Raw genomic sequence first — 19,345 nt, 5'->3', positions numbered from 1 at the left:
CAGATCAGCCATGATCTTGTTGAATGGCGGGGCAGGCTCGAAGGGCCAGATGGCCTACTCCTGCTCCTATTTCTTATGTTCTTATGTAATGGGATAAAGTTAAAGTTTATTTATTAGTCACAAGTAAGGTTTACACTAACACTGCAATGAAGTTACTGTGAAATTCCCCTAGTCGCCACAGTCCGGCACCTGTTCGGGTCAATGCACCTAACCAGCACGTCTTTCAGAATGCAGGAGGAAATCGGAGCACCCGGAGGAAACCCACGCAGACATGGGGAGAATGTGCAAACTCCACACAGGCAGTGACCAAAGCTGGGAATTGAACCCAGGTCCCTGGCGCTGTGAGGCAGCAATGCTAACCACTGTGCTGTCACTTGTCTGGATGTGTGCAGCTCTAACACTCAAGGAATTCAACACCATCCAAGATAGAACCTAATTGGCTTCCTATCCACCAACTTAAACAATCACTTCCTCCACCGCCAATGCACATTGGCAGCAATGCGTATTATATACAAGACGCACTGCAACAACTCACCAAGGCTCCTTCAACCCAAACCCAGAACTTCTATCACCTAGTTTGGCAAGGGCAGCAGATGAATGGAAACATCATGACATGCAAGTTCCCTTTTGATCCACAAACAATCACAACTTGGAAATAACGTCATTCCTTCACTATCATTGGATCAAAATCCTGGAACTTCCTTCCAAACAGCTCAGTGAGAGGACAAGATGGACTGCAGTAGTGAAAGAAGGCGACTCACCACTATAATATTCTGGTCATGTTGTGCTAACACAGCATATTTATAGAGTCTGCTGAGGTAAGGAAAATGTTAACTTCATTCAGTAAAATCTTACTGCAGCTTCAGCTTGCTATGAGGTCTATAAGAGAGAGGAAGATCATGAAACACTACATCACTTTCTGTGATGAGGTAGACTGTCTCATTAGCATATCACCTATTTAGAATTAACCCCTTTTACTACATATCCCTCCAAGTCACTGACTTCAATTTCTTTTTTTATAGAGACAATATCTGTGGCAGTTTCTCTAGTCTATCCGAATGGGTCTTCAATCTTTCAGAGGAAGGAGATTTGAGTCCTGCATGTGGTTTCTCAGACTCTGCTGGGCAGGAGAATTTGTAGATGACTAAACTTGACAGGTTGCAATTCATTTGTGCTCCATTTTGGGGCCCCCTGTGCCACAACATGGTGTGTTTCAGGGTAAACTTTCCACTGGACTCAGGTTCAACAAACTGGTTGTCATCTGGATCGCTTAATGAACGCAGTATCTCTGGTCTGTTCGGTTGGGTAAATGACTGCTTTGACTGTGTTAAAGATTGTTTCCATATGTCTCATCTTGTTTGGATGAAGTAGGACTGCAGATGTGTGGCCAGGTTTTCTGGCCTCCCAGCCACATGTTTCCCACTGGCAAGAGATGACACGTTGTTTACGAGTGGCGTGCTTCTCTGGTCCCACTGCTGTCAATGGGAATTCCCATTGACGTCATCCCACATCAGTGAAAAACCCACGGCATGGCTGTCCGCTGCTGGTGTGACCGGAGAATCCCGCCAGCATGGACAGCCAGAGAAATCCAGCCATGGTGTGTGTCAACCACTTGTCCATAGCGAGTTTTGCCTTGTATCCACACTGGCTCTCCCGGTTGGAGGTTTAGCACGTTAGGTGTTTTATGATATTTGTTATAGTTCCACATCTGGCTGGAACATTCATCCTCTTCTTGTCCAAGTCATCCACTTGTGTACATGGCAGAGTGTGTGTGGGAGAATAGGGAGTTGAGTTCTCAGTTTCTTTCCTTTGGGTGTTCGCATATTGCTAAAACATTTTGAAGTGGAATTGAACAAATGCTCAGAAGTCAAGTTGAATGTCATCATTCTCCTCCAGCAATACTTTCTGTGATGAGGTAGACTGTCTCATTAGCATATCACGTATTTAGAATTAACCCCTTTTACTGCATATCCCCCCAAGTCACTAACTTCAATTTCTTTTTTTATAGAGACAATATCTGTGGCAGTTTCTCTAGTCTATCCGAATGGGTCTTCAATCCTTCAGAGGAAGGAGATTTGAGTCCTGCATGTGATTTCTCAGACTCTGCTGGGCAGGAGAATTTGTAGATGACTAAACTTGACAGGTTGCAATTCATTTGTGCTCCATTTTGGGGCTTCATCATTGGCTTGAGGGTAGCTTGGTAAGCTGGCAGTACGGACAAATCCACATCATATTGTGAACTCTTTAAAGTATTCATTGGCAACCTCAGTCCATTGGCTGAGATTACAAAGCCTAGGATTCCATATGTTGCAAAAATCTCCTTCAATTATTTAATCACTGTTTCAGAAGTGTGACCCTACAGTTGCTTGACCTCTATCCATGAGGAGTAATAGTCTACAACGATTGAGCATTTTACCTCTGTATTCAAAGAGGTCCATCCTAATATTTTCCCATGTGCTTGTTGAAAGGGAGATGACACCAATGGTTCCCTAGTTTCCTGATGATGTATAGCACAAGTAATACACTCTGATATCACCTCTTCCAGTGATTTTGAGAGACCAGGCTTCAAAGTGAATACTGATTTGGCTCAACTTTTTGTGATTCTCAAATGTCCTAGGTGTAATCATTGCTATATGCCGTGTCTCTGAACTCTCGGAATGACCAATAGATGAATACATCACAACTACACTGAGGTGTTCCCTCTGCTCATAGTATTGTCTGGGAATGGGATTGTGTGGCACATATATTGGCCATCGTTTGATACCAACCTGAGCACATTCTTGATCAGATTTCTGTGCACCTTGAATTTCATTCAGTTGCTGAGTTGTTGCTGGTAGCGTTGTGGTTGCTGTTGATGCAAAGGTTTCTACCTCTTTGACAAGGGCTACATCATCTTGTTCAGACCTTGCCACTGGGAGACGGGATAAAGCATCTGCTGTAGTTTGCAGTTTTCCCAGGACACACTGTGCCTCTGCATTAAAACTCATCATTTTCAGTCTGAATTGTTGTGCTCATGGAGGCATTTGTGCTAACTTTTTAGAATTTAAGAGTGCCACAAAGTGGTCTGTCTCTATCTTGAAGTGGTGGCCAAGAACATAATGTACAAATCTTTTGCAAACTCATGTAGCAGGTAAAGCTTCTTCCTCTACCACTGCATGTCACTGTTAAGTCTCTACAGTGAATGGGATGTATAGTAGACTTGTCTACATTCTCCATCGGCTTACTCCCAATCCTGTAGATGTTTCTGCAGTAATGACAGTGGGTAGCTCCACGTCAGTGTGAGCTAAAATATCAGCAAATAACAGCATCTCTTTAATTTTCTTAAACGATCTCTGTTGTGATTCCTCCCAACGCCATGCATTCCCTGTTTCAGCAGCTGATATAATAGCTCATTGACCATTCCTAGGTTAGGCAAGAACTTTCTGACTCGGTTTACCATACCCATAAATCTCTAACAGTCATGTTCCAAGGAGCTGGAAACACCTTGACTTCTCTTGGCTACTGTGGATCAACTCTGACACTAGATTTATCCAAAATACGCTCAAGGAACTTGACAGTCAGCTGCGAGAATTCACATTTGTTGCTGAGTGTAAGTCCTGTTTCCTGTTGGCGTTATGGCACAGCTCTCAATATGGTATCATGTTCCGTCTGAATGATCCATGGGTGAAGACATCATCCATGTGACATACAATTCCATCCAGTCCTTCTAGAATACTCAGCATTGTCCTCTGGAAGATTTCTAGCACTGATTTGATGCTTAAAGATGGTCTGTTAAAGCAAAACCTCCCTAACGTAGTACGGTTGTGAGCAACTTAGAATTTGCATCAAGGGGCAGTTGCCAAAAACAACTATTTGCATCAAGCTTCATGAAAATTGAACTCTTTCCCAGTTTTGCTAGGTCAAATAGGATGAATTTCACGTTGAACTGCTTTGTTCAGCTGGGTAAGATCTACACAGATTCTGATTGATCCATTGGGTTTTGGCATTGGGACCATCAGGCACCATCTTGTTGATTCTAGCACAGGCAAAATAACCCCCTGCTTCAACAGCGTCAATTTTCATCTTTACCTTTGGATAAGGATTTTTTCTGGGACACACTGGCCTTGTTTCAGGATGTGATATGCCAGCTTCAGCTTTGTTATTCCTGTGAACAGCTGTGGAAATTCAGCTCCGAGGATTTTAGGCTGACCTTCTCTGTTTTGAAGTTCCTCGGCTCTGCAAATCAGATGTAAGTCGGTACAGGCTTCCCTGCTTAAGAGCAAACAACTCTGGGTCAGGATCACATATACGGTTTCAGTGATTTCTCTCCCCCAATATTGAAGGGGTGCATTCAGTTGTCCTGCGACCTTGAGTTCTAAACCTCCTGACCCGTGCAGATTTTTTGCTTATTGGCTGAATAGACCTTCTCTCCAAATCAGAGTTCAGCATTAGAAAGACCAAAACTGCTGCACCTGTATCTAACATAAAGCATCCCTTGTTTCCCTCTGCTGGGATATCAGCACTCCAATAGTTTCCACTTGGTTCCTGGATCTCTCCAATGAAAGGCATTTCAATATCATTGATGTTTCTATTCCTTCGATCTTGCCACCTATCGAAGGCTTCTCTTTTTCCTTATTCTTTACAAGCTTCTTGCTGTGACACACAACCTGAAAGTGACTCTTCTTTTGTAAAAATGGCATTTGGCCTGTTTGGTGGGACAATTTTTGTGTTTGTGATTTTTCCTGTCACATCCAGTACAATTAGCTAGAACGATTGATGGATGCACTTCCTGCCTCTCCTGCTTTGATACAGCCACCTCGCTGCTTTTAAATTTAACATACTCCACTGAGTCAACCATGTTTGGGATATGATCCTATCATCATCCCGAATCACTGATCGATTTTGTTTCCCGACCTCAGCTTGTCTGCTTGATGGAATTGCCTTTGTTAAGGTTAGATCATGTCTCAACTGTGAGTGGTCAAGACTCCGGCCGCAATACTGTCCTTGATCAGTTCATCTTTTAATGCCATATTCACAGTTCTCTGCAAATATTTACAGATCGTCAATACTTCTCCCTTGTCTTTGTGTAGGCTTGTTAATTTCAGCCTGCTGGACAATGATATTCTTTAACAGACTGAAGTAGGCTTCAAATGTTTTTGTTATTTGTATGTAGATTTTTCTTCATCAATCCCTAGTCTGACTAAAATATTATCCATATGGCCACCCATTGTGTATATTAGTGTACTGACCTGCTGACTACTCAGCTTCCCCATGAGGCCCGATGCAGTATGAAATCTGATAAATCTTCAGTGACAGTTCAACCATGCTCGGTTTGATTGAGATCTGCAACCTGCTTGAAGCTTTCTGGCAATGGCAGTGTCTTTTCTATATTTTTTCTCTCACTCACTGCCACCACATAATATTCTGTGTCTTGTGCTAACACAGAATATTAACAGAGTCTGCCGAGGTAAGGAAAAAATTAACTTTCTTAAGAAACATCGTACAGGGACATGATCTTGCCATGAGGTCTACTTGAGAGTGGAAGGTCATGAGACATTGCATCAGTGTCTAATTAGCATATCACAGTGGGAATTAACCCCTTATATTACATTTTCTTTATTCATTCTTGGACATGGGCGTCGCTGGTTGGCCAGCAATTATTGCCCATCCCTAGTTCCCCTTGTTCAGAGGGCAGTTGAGAGACAATCACATTGCTGTGGCTCTGGAGTCACATGTAGGCCAGACCAGGTAAGCACAGCAGATTTCCTGCCCTAAAGGACATTAGTGAACCAGATCGGTTTTTACAATAATCGACAATGGTTTCATGGCCATCAGTAGAATCTTAATTCCGTTATTTTTTATTGAATTCAAATTCTACCATCAACCATGGCGGGATTTGAACCTGGGTTCCAAGAACATTAGCTGAGTTTCTGGCTTAATAGTGTAGCGATAATACCACGAGGCCATCGCCTCCCCCAAGTCTCTGATTCTCCCCATTATACTACAACTACCTCCTCATCAAAGGCAGTTCAGGATTGGCAACATCCCATGAGAGAATCAGCAAAAAAACCTCAAGAGACTGTACAGTGCATTAGGGTGATGGTTACTTATCTGAGTTTCCTGTGACATGTTCTACTGTGTAAATGCTGGAAATACTCAGCAGGTCTGGCAGCATTTGTGGAGAGAGACAAAGTTAACGGTTCAGGTTTGTGATGTTCAGACGAAATGTCACTAATCCAATACATTGAGTGGGGTTTTGCGGAGGATGGCCGCTATTAGCCGGCAGCGGGATCTTCTGGTCCTGCCGTTGTCAACAGTGTTCCTCCTGCCACCAGGGAATCCACAGCAGGGCAGCACCATCAGCGGTCAACGTCGGCAGGACCAGAAGATGCCGCCCATTAACACTGTTTCTCTCTCCACAGATGCTGCCTGACTTGCTGTGTGTTACCAGAGTTTTCTGCTTTTATTTCAGATTTCCATCATCTGCGGTCATTTGTTTTCACATTCTGAACTATATCACTACACGAGTTCAAAAAGTTAACTGAGTGCATCGGCAGATCATATCAATCAGAACGTTCCCAGCTTTTGTCTCCATTTACACCTGGGCAGCAGGAAGAGTTTTGCACAGGATTCCTTGGTTCAGGAGCCAACAAAATCCAAGACATCCACGCTAAGTCCCAAATGCCCTGCCAAAAGTCAACTTGTGTGAATGGTGCTTGAGGATAGGATTGGACTTGGCTGTGAAGGCGAACACAGTTGAATTGTCTCCTGATTCACTGCCACAAATCACATTCCTCATGAGTTGTACTGAGGGGACGATCACTTCCCTTGGAAGTCTATTCCAGCATGGAGTCAACCCTTTCAGGAAAGGGAAGATTATAAAATTAGGGGTGAAGAAACAACACAAATTACTACAATAAATCCATTTACTATTAATGAAGGTTCCATTGGTATCTAAAATATCTTGAATTTCCTGTTTCTCCAGGCTGTGAGTTCAGCCTGACTACATAACTGTGGCCCCAATCCTTCACCTGCTGCTGAACTAGATGGAGGGCTGTTCATAGGTTTAATAATGTAACTGCATGAATTGAACAAAAGTGCTTTGAGGCAGGAGACATTGGATTCATTTGTTCTGTGAGATCCTTTCCACTGTCCCTTCAGGGGAAAGATAGTAAAAAAGTAATGAATGGCGTGTCCAGTTGGTTGGAGATGAAATTTAAGATTGCAAGCCCTCTCTCCTCGGTAATATTTGTCTCTGAACTAGTTGTCAGGATGTCTGAGAGGTCTAATGCGCCAGACTCAAGGAATGTGATTTCTTGCTTTGTATAAGCCTGGTGAATTCTGGTCCCTTTCTAGGGGTATGGGTTCAAATTCCACTCCTGACATATCCTTTTTGGCGGCACGGTGGCACAGAGGTTAGCACTGCTATGCGGCACGGTGGCACAGTGGTTAGCACAGCTGCCTCACAGCGCCAGGGATCTGGGTTCAATTCCCATCTTGGGTCACTGCCTGTGCAGATTCTGCAAGCCCTCCCTCTTGTCTGCGTGGGTTTCCTCCAGGTGCACCAGTTCCCTCCCACATTCCGAAAGATCTGCTGGTTAGGTGCATTAGCCATACTAAATTCTCCCTCAGTGTACCCGAATAGGCACTGGAGTGTGGCATCTAGGGGATTTTCACAGTAACTTCATTGCAGTGTTAATGTAAGTCTACTCGTGACTGATAAATAAACTTTAAAACATAGCACCAGGGACTCGGATTCAATTCCAGACTTGGGTGACTCTCTGTGCGGAGTTTGCATGTACTCCCGTGTCTGCGTGGGTTTCCTCTGGGTGCTCCAGTTTCCTCCCACAGTTGAAAGATGTGCAGGTTAGGTGAATTGGTCATGCTAAATTGCCCTTAGTGTCAGGGGAATTAGCAGGATAAATATGTGGTGTTACAGGAATAGGATCTGTGTGGGTTGGTCAATATGACTGTGTCAGGCTGTTGCTCAACTAGTCTGTGGGCAGCTTTTCTGGTTTTGGTTCAAGTCTCCAGGGTCGACTGAGCAGGGGCATGCTTTTGTGGTGTCCTATGTTTAGGTCAGTGTTCGGTGGTCTGACGGGTGTTTTCTGTTTCTGTGGCATTTAATATAACCGAGCGGCTGACTGGGTCATTTAAAAGTCAATCGGGCCTGGAGTCACATGAAGGCCAGACCAGATAAGGATGGTAGATATACTTTCCTGAAGGACATTAATGAACCCGATAAATTTTGTGGTAGTTTCATGGTCACTATAACTGACACTAGCGTTCACTTCAAGTGTTATTTAATTAAACTAAAAGCTGTGAAGTGCTGTGGTGGGATTTGACCTCTTTTTGAATTAAAGTTTTAAAGTTTATTTATTAGTGTCACAAGTAGGTTTACATTAAAACTGCAATGAAGTTACTGTGAAAATCCCCTAGTTGCCACATTCCGGCGCCTGTTCGGGTACACTGAGCGAGAATTTAGCATGGCCAATGCATCTAATCAATACGTCTTTCGAACTGTGGGAGGAAACCGGAGTCCCCGGAGGAATCCCACGCGGACATGGGGAAAACGTGCAAATTCCGCACAGACAGTGACACAAGCTGGGAATCAAACCGGAGCTGTGAGGCAGCAATGCTAACCACTGTGCCATCGTGCCATACTGTGCCAAATTGCAACAGATCTCTGGATTATTGGTCTCTGGGCGGCACGGTGGCACAGTGGTTAGCACTGCTGCCTCACAGCGCAAGGGACCCCAGTTCGATTCTCAGCTTGGGTCACTGTGCGGAGTCTGCACATCCTCCCCGTGTCTGCGTGGGTTTCCTCCGTGTGCTCCGGTTTCCTCCCACAGTCCAAAGATGTGCAGGTTAGGTGGACTGGCCATGCTAAATTGACCCTGAGTGACAGGGGGATTAGCAAGGTAAATATGTGCTGTTACGGGGATAGGGTCTGGGTGGGTTGTTGTCAGTGCAGGCTCGATGGGCCAAATGGCCTCCCTCTGTACTGAAAGAATTCTATGATTCTATGAAATACAGAGAAAAAAAATCAATATCTACTCTTTGGACCATCCAGAAGCTCAATGCTACAGGAGAATGCTGAGATTTGGCTTTTGCTTCTGTGGCTCAGATCTTCTCACTGTGAAAACAACCACCCTTCGCAAGAGTCGAGAATGACTCACTTTCTGTTTCCCTTTACTGGGAAGTTATCTCATTTAACCAGCAGACTGAATTCTGTCCCAACTCTTTTCATCCAAAAGTAATTTAATCATCCCTGATTTTAACAGGATATCTCCTATCTGATTAGAATCCAGCAGAGAAAAAAACCACAAACTCAAAATGGGACGTCTGCAGGAAATGGGCGGGTACACATTACTATCATATAACTATGCAAGAATAAGCCCAAGGAATGTTGTGCTAAGGTTGGTTGGCACAAATACAGGCTCAGCAGCACCATGCTTTCAATCCATGCCAATACATTTACATGAGCATACTTGCATAGTTTGTGGCAATAGGACAAATCCGGTGCAAATTATACCCATGCATCAATCAATGTTAAACTGGACTTACCAGTTAACATTATTATTGCTTGTCCTAAGATAACTGGTCACTAGTGATAAAGACACATACTATTCTGAGATATTGATCAATAACAATAGAGGCACAGCCTGCAGTATCAATCTCTGTTCATGTAGACACAGTCCACACTAACCCTGCCAGAGTACATGAAACACAGAATCTCTATTTGAACCGTTGAGATCTTTTCTTTCAATTGTCAGATCTATTTTATTACAAAGGTGGACATTCCTCAGCTTTTTTTGATTCTTTCACATGATATGGGTGTCACTGGCTAGGCCAGCATTTATTACCCATCACAAATTGGCCTTGAGTAGATGGTGGTGAACCATCTTCATGAACTGCTGAAGTCTATGTGGTGTAGATACACCCACAGTGCTGATGGGAAGGAAGCTCATGAATCTCAACATGTAAGTGACTAACTATAAGTAAAACATCCGAGAAACGTCAAGTTTCACATCAAAAGGTAATTGCAGGGAATAGCCAACAGTGAGGCCCAAAGTGAGTTGGTTTTCCATCTTTCCTTACAAATTCATCTATTGTGGGCGGGCAGCATGTCCCTAAATTAAGCTGGAGTTCAGTACCGGAATGTTTTGTCTGCCAGTTCACTGGATAATCCCTGTGACCAGAAGGCACTAAATGAGATGTTTATTTTAGCCTGAATTCATTGCTTTGATTGGATGCAGTTTGCTTGAGTGACTTGCATTGTTTTACTTTGCCTCGAAGCCTGTCTAGGAGAGTTACTCTCCCTCAAAATCACATTGGCCCTTTAAGGAGAGGCACTTTTTCAATTCTCATAGGTGTGGCTCAATCTAACATTAGTTTAATGTAACATTGGCCTGTCTCGAATAGGATGCACTCATTATATTCCTGTGCTTTATCCATTTTGCATGTCTGGGCTACACTTCAATCCCTAAGATTGGTGTCTGTCAGCGCAAAGGCACTTTCTGTGATAGGAGAGCACTCTTTGACATTTTTGATTTGATTTCTACCGTTTACTAGTTTCTGTTATATTAGATACTTTTGCTCATTTGATTTGATTGCTTCATAGTTGCTGGGTCACAACCCTGAAACTCCCTCCCTAGCAACGCTGCAGAAGTATCATCAGCACATGGACTGCAGTGATTCAAGACTGTGGCTAGCCACCACCTTCTCAAGGGAAATTGGGACATTAGAATGCATTTATAATCCCTACAGTGCAGAAGGAGGCCATTTGGCCCATTGAGTCTGCACTGACTCTCTGAAAAGAGCATCTTACCCAAGCCCACACACCCACCCCTATCCTATCCATGTAAACCTATGCATTTACCATGGCTAATGCACTCAACCTACACATCTTTGGACACTAAAGGGCAATTTAGCATGGCCAATCCACTTAACCTGCAAATCTTTGGACTGTGGGAGGAAACCGGGGCACCCAGAGGAAACCCACGAGACTTGGGGCGAATGTGCAAACTTCACACAGTCACCCAAGGCCAGAATCAATCTCGGGTCCCTGGGCGCTGTGAACCAGCAGTGCTAACCCTGTGCCACCATGCTGCCACGGTTGGGCGATAAATGTCAGTCCTGTAAATGATACCCACATCAATTAATTAAAAAATGGATATTATAAGCAACTGAAACAGTGTCCACTAAGTGCCATTTGTTTCTACTTCTTGCATTCTCTGCACAAAGGCAGGTCCTTGGCGGTAATTTGTCAAATCACAGCAAAATGCCACAAATTTTTACTATGGGCAGGACACAGAGCTGAACCCCATGTCTGCCTCAGCCAAACCGCCATGGGCGGCATGTTGGCACAGTGGTTAGCAGTGCTGCCTCACAGCTCCAGGGACCTGGGTTCGATTCCCAGCTTGGACAACTACATGTGCGGAGTCTGCCTGTTCTCCCCATGTCTGCATGGGTTTCCTCCGGGTGCTCCAGTTTCCTCCCGAAGTCCGAAAGACGTGCTGGTTAGGTGCATTGGCCATGCTAAATTCTCCCTCACTGTACCCGCTGGAATGTGGCGACAAGGGGATTTTCACAGTAACTTCATTGCAGTGTTAATGTAAGCCTTCTTGTGATACTAATAAATAAACTTTACAACACTGGTGTTGGTGTTAATCTGATCTACAGGCTAGCCAACTGAGCTAGCCAATCTCCCTGCCATTTGTTTAATGTACTCCAAATGTCTCATTTCCATTTTATTTTATAAAAATAACCTAACTGTGGCATTTCCCGCTGACTCTTTGGTGATAACTTCTCTCTGAACAGAAGAGCTGGCACCAGCCTTTTACTCCAAAATGGGACCTATTTGTTGGATTCGGATGAGTGTTAAGTTTACACCTGACTGATTATTAAATCCCTAAGCATCGAATGAACAGTGAGAGCTGTGGGCACTGCCTGGTAGCTTTGTCTGCTTTCCCTCAATGTGATTGTGTAGAGCAAATCTACTGGAGCCTTGAATGGTCTCCATTTTTCAGACAAGGTATTTAGCCTATTTCTATAGAAATGACCTGTGGCCAATCAATTAATTCTGACCTAACACAAAATGGGGGCTTTTACATTTGTGTTCCGATTGTTTATGTTTTAGCCTCAATTTATACTTGAATAGGTTTTGGACACTAATAAGCAGTGTCTTTTGCTCATTAGATATAAGTTATGTCCAGTTTGACATTGCATCAAACGGTATGTTTTATTTTTCCTAGCTTTATCACTTTCATTTCTATTATTTTAGTTTGTTTCAAGTCAGTTTTGGTGAATTCCAGTCCTGAAATTTTTAATGCTCCCTCTGAGATTTCTACCGGTTTCCTGCCATATCTTTCAACAGGAGATTAATTACATCCCCCGAGGAAATGGTGGGAAAGCATAATTTCAGGGCTTCTGCGCCTTTAGTGGTTCCCCTTGCGCTGTCAGGCCAACTGTCCTATTGCAATGGAAGTGGGCATTCGGAGTGTCGGGATGTGGGATGTCCTTTTAAATGGTGGGCACAGTCTGGCTTTGTTGAGTTTCCCCCAGTTTTACTGCTTGAACATGTTTGTTTTTTATTGTCAGTTAATGTAAGGCTGGCTGAATTCCTATTTGCCCTTGTATACAGAGAAAAGTGATGATGCATTCCTCCAGTAGGTTCTCAGCTACTACTGCTACTTTACCCAGAATGTTTCTTCTGGTGTAAGGTCAGAAATGGGGATGTTCACTGATGATTGCACAATGTTCAACTCCATTCAGAATTCTGCAGGTCAGAAAGCAGTGTTTGCCTATACGCAGCAAGACCTGGACAAGTTCCATCTTTGTACAAATAAGCAGGTATTATTCACACCACACATCCGCTAGGCAATGTCAACCTCCCACAACAAGGGTGCCTAACTACTTCCTCTTGATAGTCACTGGCATTTATCATTGATGAGTTGCCCCACCATTAACGTCCTGGGGACATCATTGAACAAAAACATTTTCTTAAAAGCACATCTTCACACCCACACCTTTTCCCTTTGAGGAATAGTGGGGAATGTATTCACAAACTGATGATCAGCCCATTAAACCACATCATGGACACTCCTTCCATGGCCAGCAAGTCCTGGCGTTGAACTTGAAGTGGAGATGAAGTGAACTTGAAGCCAGAGCTTCTGGTCCAGAGGTAAGGGTGCTATCACTGTGCCACAAGACCTCCTGCACAATGCAAATGGAACTAGCGCACAATGCACCAGCATCCTAAAAATAGAATCCAAGCACTATGTGCATATAGCATCCCTACAGTGCAGAAGGAAGCCATTTGGCCTATTGAATCTGCACCGACCACAATCCCACCCAGGCCCTATCCCCATAACCCCATGCGTTTACCCTAGTGAATCCCCCTGACACTAAGGGACAATTTAGCACAGCCAATCCACCTAGCACATCTTTGGACTAATTTTATGTTCTTTGTCTCAGTTGCTTACATTATCCCATTTATTATAATCTGCCATATCTATAATCTATTCTACATCTATCCAATTGATCTATACTGTTTTGAATAGTTTTATCTACCATGGTCATAGGATGTGATAGGTTCAACAAATCCAATTTTGTTTGTAATCATTCTTCAGATTGCAGGCATGGTTAGCAAGGCGTGAATTTATTGTCCATCTCTAGTTGGCCTTGAGAAGGTGATGGTGTCATCTTCTTGAATCACTGCAGTCCAGGATGTGGAACTACTCCTACAACCCAGGAAGATCCAATATTTTGACCCAGTGGCAATGAAGGAATGGCCATATATGTCTGTGTCAGGATAGGAGGGAACTTAAAGGTCATGGTGTTCCCTTGCACTTGCTGCCTTTGTCCTTCGAGATGGTGGAGATTGTAGACTTTGGAAATGCTGTGGAAGCAGCTGTGTCACTCACTGCAGAGCATCCTGTAGATAGTTCAGCAGTGGAGGCAGTTGCTGCTTAAGATGATGGAAGCAATCAAGTGGACTGCTTTGTCCTGCAAAATTTCAAATTTCTTCAATGTTTTGAAGCTGCATCCAGGCAAGTGGAAACTCTGACATATGTCTTCTGGCTGATGGAAAGATTTTGATGAGTCAAGACTTTAGCCATTCAACATAGGATCCTCTTTGACCTCTTCTTGTAGCTAAGGCATTTGTGTGGATGTTCCATTTGGATTTCTGTTCAATGTTGACCCCAGGTTGTTAATGGCAGGGTAATGCCAATGACCAGCAAGGGGAGATAGTTAGGTTCTCTGTATTGGAGGTGGACATTGCATGACAGATGTTTGGTGCAAATAATAGAACAGAATTATAGAATTCCTTCAGTGCAGAAGAGGCCATTCAGCCCATTGAGTTTGCACCGACTCATACCCAGGTTTACCCCGTAACCCCACATATTCACCCCGCTAATCCCTCTGACCTATATATCTTGGGAAACTAAGGGGCAATTTACCACAGCCAATCAAACTAATAATAAATTGTTAGCCATTTCAGGTACCTTAAAGAACTTTAAGTAAATATGCATTTTCACATGGGTACCGGCCAAGTCAGAGTGCATAATACCAGCTAGCAGTAACAGGGGCCTTCCCAAATATACCATATGCTTTCAAACTGTGGTAATACTGCACAATCACTGTTAAACAATATCAACCAGCACTGATTGCAGGCATTACTGCACTAAGAGAAATGATAGAGGTCAGCATGTTACAGATATTCCCTGGTTGAGGTTACACAGTTTCAATCCTCTCCAGTCTGCAGGCACGGGCGTTACATAAAAATATGCCATTTGGGGTACTTTGGTCAAACCATCCAGTGTAACAGTTACTCTGACATTCACACATTTCTGTGCCAATGGTGTTAGAGCCTCCTTATGTATTAATTATCTGCTAAAGCATGGTATATTCACCTCTGTCTGCCAATGCAAGTACCAAAGCGTGGACATAGCACATATCTTATGTAGCTTGACCTGACTGCCAATCCTTTGATGGTCCTCCCCGTCTCCCTAAGATTGGGCAATTCCATTCAGAAACTCCATCGTGCCATTGGGAGGCAGTGAAATTAAAGCAATTACCAGAATGGCTCACGAGATGTATGCAGAAAAAGTAGAGGAAGAAATCAATGGCCCAGAAAAGGCCTAGAATGTGTTGAATGGATTATCCTCTTGGCACTTTAAACTTATTTTCAAGTATAGCAGAGCCCCTGACAAGCCACAGAATCCAATTATGATAAACCATGGCATCCCTACAGTGCAGAAAGATACCATTCTGCCCATTAGGTCTGCACCAACTCATCGAAAGAGCATCTTACCCAGGTCCACCCCATTCCTGCCCAAACCTATTCCCATAACCCCATGCATTTACCGTGGCTAATCCACCTAACCTGCACAGCTTTGGACTGTGGGAGGAAACCAGAGCACCGAGAGGAAACCTATGCAGACACGGGGAGAAAGTACAAACTCCACACAGATGTCACCCAAGGCTAGAATTGAACCCGGGTCCCTGGTGCTGTGAGGCAGCAGTGCTAACCACCGTGTCACCGTGCCTGGGTGTCCACAGGCAGGTGGACAAGGGCAGATGGGGTTCTATAATATAGATGCTGCATCATTTGAATTTAACAATGAAGATCTCTAATGCAAGCGTGAGTTCCATTTACCCATCATGACCTGCTAGAGATGAAGGAGAGACTAAGTGTTACAACCCTGCACTCCTTTTTCCATGCAGTACTGTCCCGGCCAGGGATTTATGAACACAAAACAAAAATGGACCTTCACTGGACCAATAATATATATTTACTGGATCAATAATATACATGTATGGAGATCCCACACATATAAATGTACAGTGGTTGCATCAATATGCAAACTGGTGCACTATTTTTCCCTAGATATAATTTGCATTTGTATAGCACATTTTTACATCCTGAATATTTTCACGGCCAATTAACTGTTTTTACAGTGCATTCTCTGTTATCTTTAGAGAAATACAGCAGCCAGATTGCTCACAATGAAATCCCCACAAGTAACTATGAGATAAATAACCAGATACCATGCCTCACTGCTGTTGATTGAGGGCTAAATGATGGTCAGGGATTGGGAGAGCTTCCCTGTTCATCTTGAATAGTGTCATGGGATCTTTTAGGCCCAGCTGAAGGAGAGACCAAGATGAAACCTAAATTTAATGGTCTGAATCCTTTGAAGAGTGACAATCACCACCGGATTATCACCCTGCAACAACTTTGCTGCACCATTTTTGGCCAGGATTTCTGATCCCAGCTTCTTCAGAAATGCAAGGCATAACTTCAATCCAACTGCTTCATCGTAACACTGGCTCACTGATGCAAGACAAGCTGAACCCCCTTTTTACAGCTCTGGCTACCATATTCTGCTAAGTGCTCACTAAAACATTGAAATGCTGGGACATTTACACAGCTCCTCAGTGTGTTAGTATGTGAGTGAATATGTTGATAGGGAAGGGGTTAGGGTGGGTGACATAAATGAGTAAAGGGTTAGGGTGGAAGCTGGGTAGTGAGGTTGGGTCAGGTTTAATTGGTTGAGTCAGGGGCTCTTGGGGGAGTTGGATGGTCAAGTTTGGTCAGGGTTCAAGAGGAAGTTGGGTCAGGTAAAGCTTGGGGAGTCAGGTGATGGGGGGGGTTCAGGGTGGAAGGTAGTCAGGTTAGGGGAGTTGGGGGCTTTGGTGTAGTCAGAAGATTGGGGTGTTAGGTGGAGTAGTCCAGGGTGTTGGGGGATGGTTGGGGTTTGGGGATGTTGGGGAGTGATATTTAGGGGTCGGGGAGGTGGGAGTATCAGTTGTACAGTTACTTTGAGGTTAGGCTACGATTTTCCCTCGGGAACTATTCAGATAGGTAAGCAAAAACTTTCCAATGTCTCCAACTCAGTGTCAGAGCCATTTCTGGAGTTTCCCAGAGAGCAGGGGAATTGCCCGTTGGAAGTTCAAACTTCCCAAACAATTCTCATGGATTCAGTGTATTAGGATTACAGGGGATCCTGGAGTGCAACTTGGGAGGTGTGGACGGTCTCCAGTAATCCAGAACCGGAAGATCTGGGCCAATGTATCATCCAAAGGTTGGCATGTCCAACAGTACTGCACTGCAGTGGCAGCTTGGATTATACATTGAAATCTGGAAGGGGTTTGAAACCATAACGTTGTGACTCGGGGTCAGCACTGAGACAGGGCTTGGAAGGGAGGCAAAAAGCATTGGCTATTGAATGATAGGTGAATGTCACTTGACCTTCTCCTGCAGCGTGTGGTTTTACGCACTGTTAAGTATTCAGCAAAGGCTTTTTGGACTCTGACTCAAAATCTCCTCCCCTAGTTTTTGAACGCCTGGGTTCACTCCAAACCCAGGAACGTCGAGATCACCTAGAAACGCAAACCAGTGAAAACAGCAAATAGTCCAGTTCACATCTAGGATATCGATGTAACAGCATGTTCTACATCATGTTCTGATTGCTTGGCGTATTTTTTTAAATTTTCGTTCTAGCAACAGACAGCAAACACTCTCTCCCATCCAATGTGATGCACTCGGATGTATGAGTGACCGAAACAATTTTGACATCAGGACATGTCTTTCAAGCTACCATCCAAATACAAGTACAAGGAGCTGGAACCCTTCCTTGTCAGCGATGCTCTCACCACTTGAGCTTTGCACCGCGCCCTAACATAAGATGTGGCACCAGGTTGACTAAATAGGAAAGATACTGGCGCCTTGGAAGTCCCTCAGCCCCCTTGGAACCCTGTGCATAATAAACACCTTTGGATGCACTGGGTTCTCAGACCAGGGGGTGTTGTATAAATAATTAAACGGCAAAATCAAATCTGATGCAACCATGAAAAATTAGCCACTAGCTACCCTGTGAACAGATTTTAAGGTGAACGGGAGTGGGCATGGTCTAGTACCGGAAGAATAAGTAGTATTTTGATCTCAGATGAATGAGATTCCAAACCAAGCGGCTCCCTTGCACATCAGTCAGTATTTATTGTCTTTACAGTATGATACATCCGCACATTAGCATCCATTCCACTGGGAGTACAATATCATTCAGAACAAGCCTCCTCAAACTGCGGCCACAAAGTGTGGGATCTGACAGCCAGACATGATCCCAAGCTAATAACTGGGGTGGGATTACTATGGGGATCGTTGCCATTGGATTTCCTGCACGTAGACCTCATCCCAGCTCGATCCCCCAAGCCCTCCTCACTCTTGACTGCAATCTGTTTTTCCGGCTCCAAGCAGCCCTGCCTCATTTGCTTTGCAAATCTTTGCACAAAATTGATGTTTAAATGGGCTGGGGAGGAAGATGACAAGCCGGGGGGGGCGGCAGGGGAGCGAATGTCTTCCACTGGGAACAACGAGTGAGTCGTGAGGACAAATAGGGGTCCGGGCAGGGGTACCCCACGCCCAGGCTCGGTCAATACAATGTGCAAATTATTATTTTTTTATCCCGATCGGGTTTACCCATCAGATACGACACGGTCCCCTTTTGCATTTCAGAGCGTTTTTACAAGCGGAAAGAGGGCAGGGTAAATGCAGCGAGGCTGCCCCGCAATGCCATTTAAGAAAGACAAGGGGAGCACTCACCTCCTTCTCCTCTGGATCCCAGAACAACCGAGTGAATCAGGCGACAGATCGGGGAAATACAGCAGGTTCAGTATCCCAGCGACGCCCATCGGCAGCCGGCGTACCGTGCAGAGAAAGGAGAAGGCAGTGAATGGAAGGGTTTAATGGAACACAAGAGACCGATGGTAATCGCTAATCGGGTTCCTTTCTGTTGCAATAAATGGGACTTACCCGATTTCAGCATTCGGCTTTTAAATCTGACGTTGCTGACCATTGTGACAGGTTTAAATCCCTCCGACAGCGGGGCGCACGGAGCCTGATTCACCGAGAGAGCCAGGATTACTGACACAGTGAAACTGGTACCCAGCGCAAGCAGCCAGCCAATCACCTACAACAGGGAGGCACACACCACCAATCACATCACAGGAAACTGACAGCTAGCCAATGGCATTCAAGAGCTGGATACAGCCAGCCAATCGGTCACATGACACAGCCAATCGCAGCCACCCTTTAGATCCCGCCAGCCAATCAGCGGGACACTAAGAGAACCAGCCACAGAACCAATCAGTTGCAAAGGAAATGCCAGGGAAAGCCAATCGGAGACTGAGTACAGACACAATGAGCCAATCAGGCAGAGGGGGGAAAAGATCGGAGCAACAACTGGAGGAAAAACAAACACAAATAAAACTAAATAAAGGCAAATAGCACAGCTTTCAATTTTAGGGAAATGTTCAGAGTAAGCATGCATGGTAAGATAGAGTGACTAGAAAACCTGAG

The 19,345-nt window shown here is 44.4% G+C and overlaps 1 protein-coding gene across 1 annotated transcript in view; it reads right to left on the bottom strand.

Annotated features, from left to right (window-relative positions):
* Positions 1-18,942, bottom strand: part of septin5a (septin 5a) — a 150,530-nt gene extending 131,588 nt beyond the window's left edge. Inside the window, exon 1 of the mRNA XM_078226859.1 lies at positions 18,800-18,942. The gene's annotated coding sequence lies outside the window, so the exon portion shown is untranslated. The remainder of the gene's footprint in view (positions 1-18,799) is intronic.
* Between the last annotated feature and the right edge of the window lie 403 nt (positions 18,943-19,345).

The sequence above is a fragment of the Mustelus asterias genome, chromosome 13 (genome assembly GCF_964213995.1).
Source record: "Mustelus asterias chromosome 13, sMusAst1.hap1.1, whole genome shotgun sequence".
NCBI lineage: Eukaryota > Metazoa > Chordata > Chondrichthyes > Carcharhiniformes > Triakidae > Mustelus > Mustelus asterias.
This window is presented reverse-complemented; position numbering and strand designations above follow the sequence as displayed.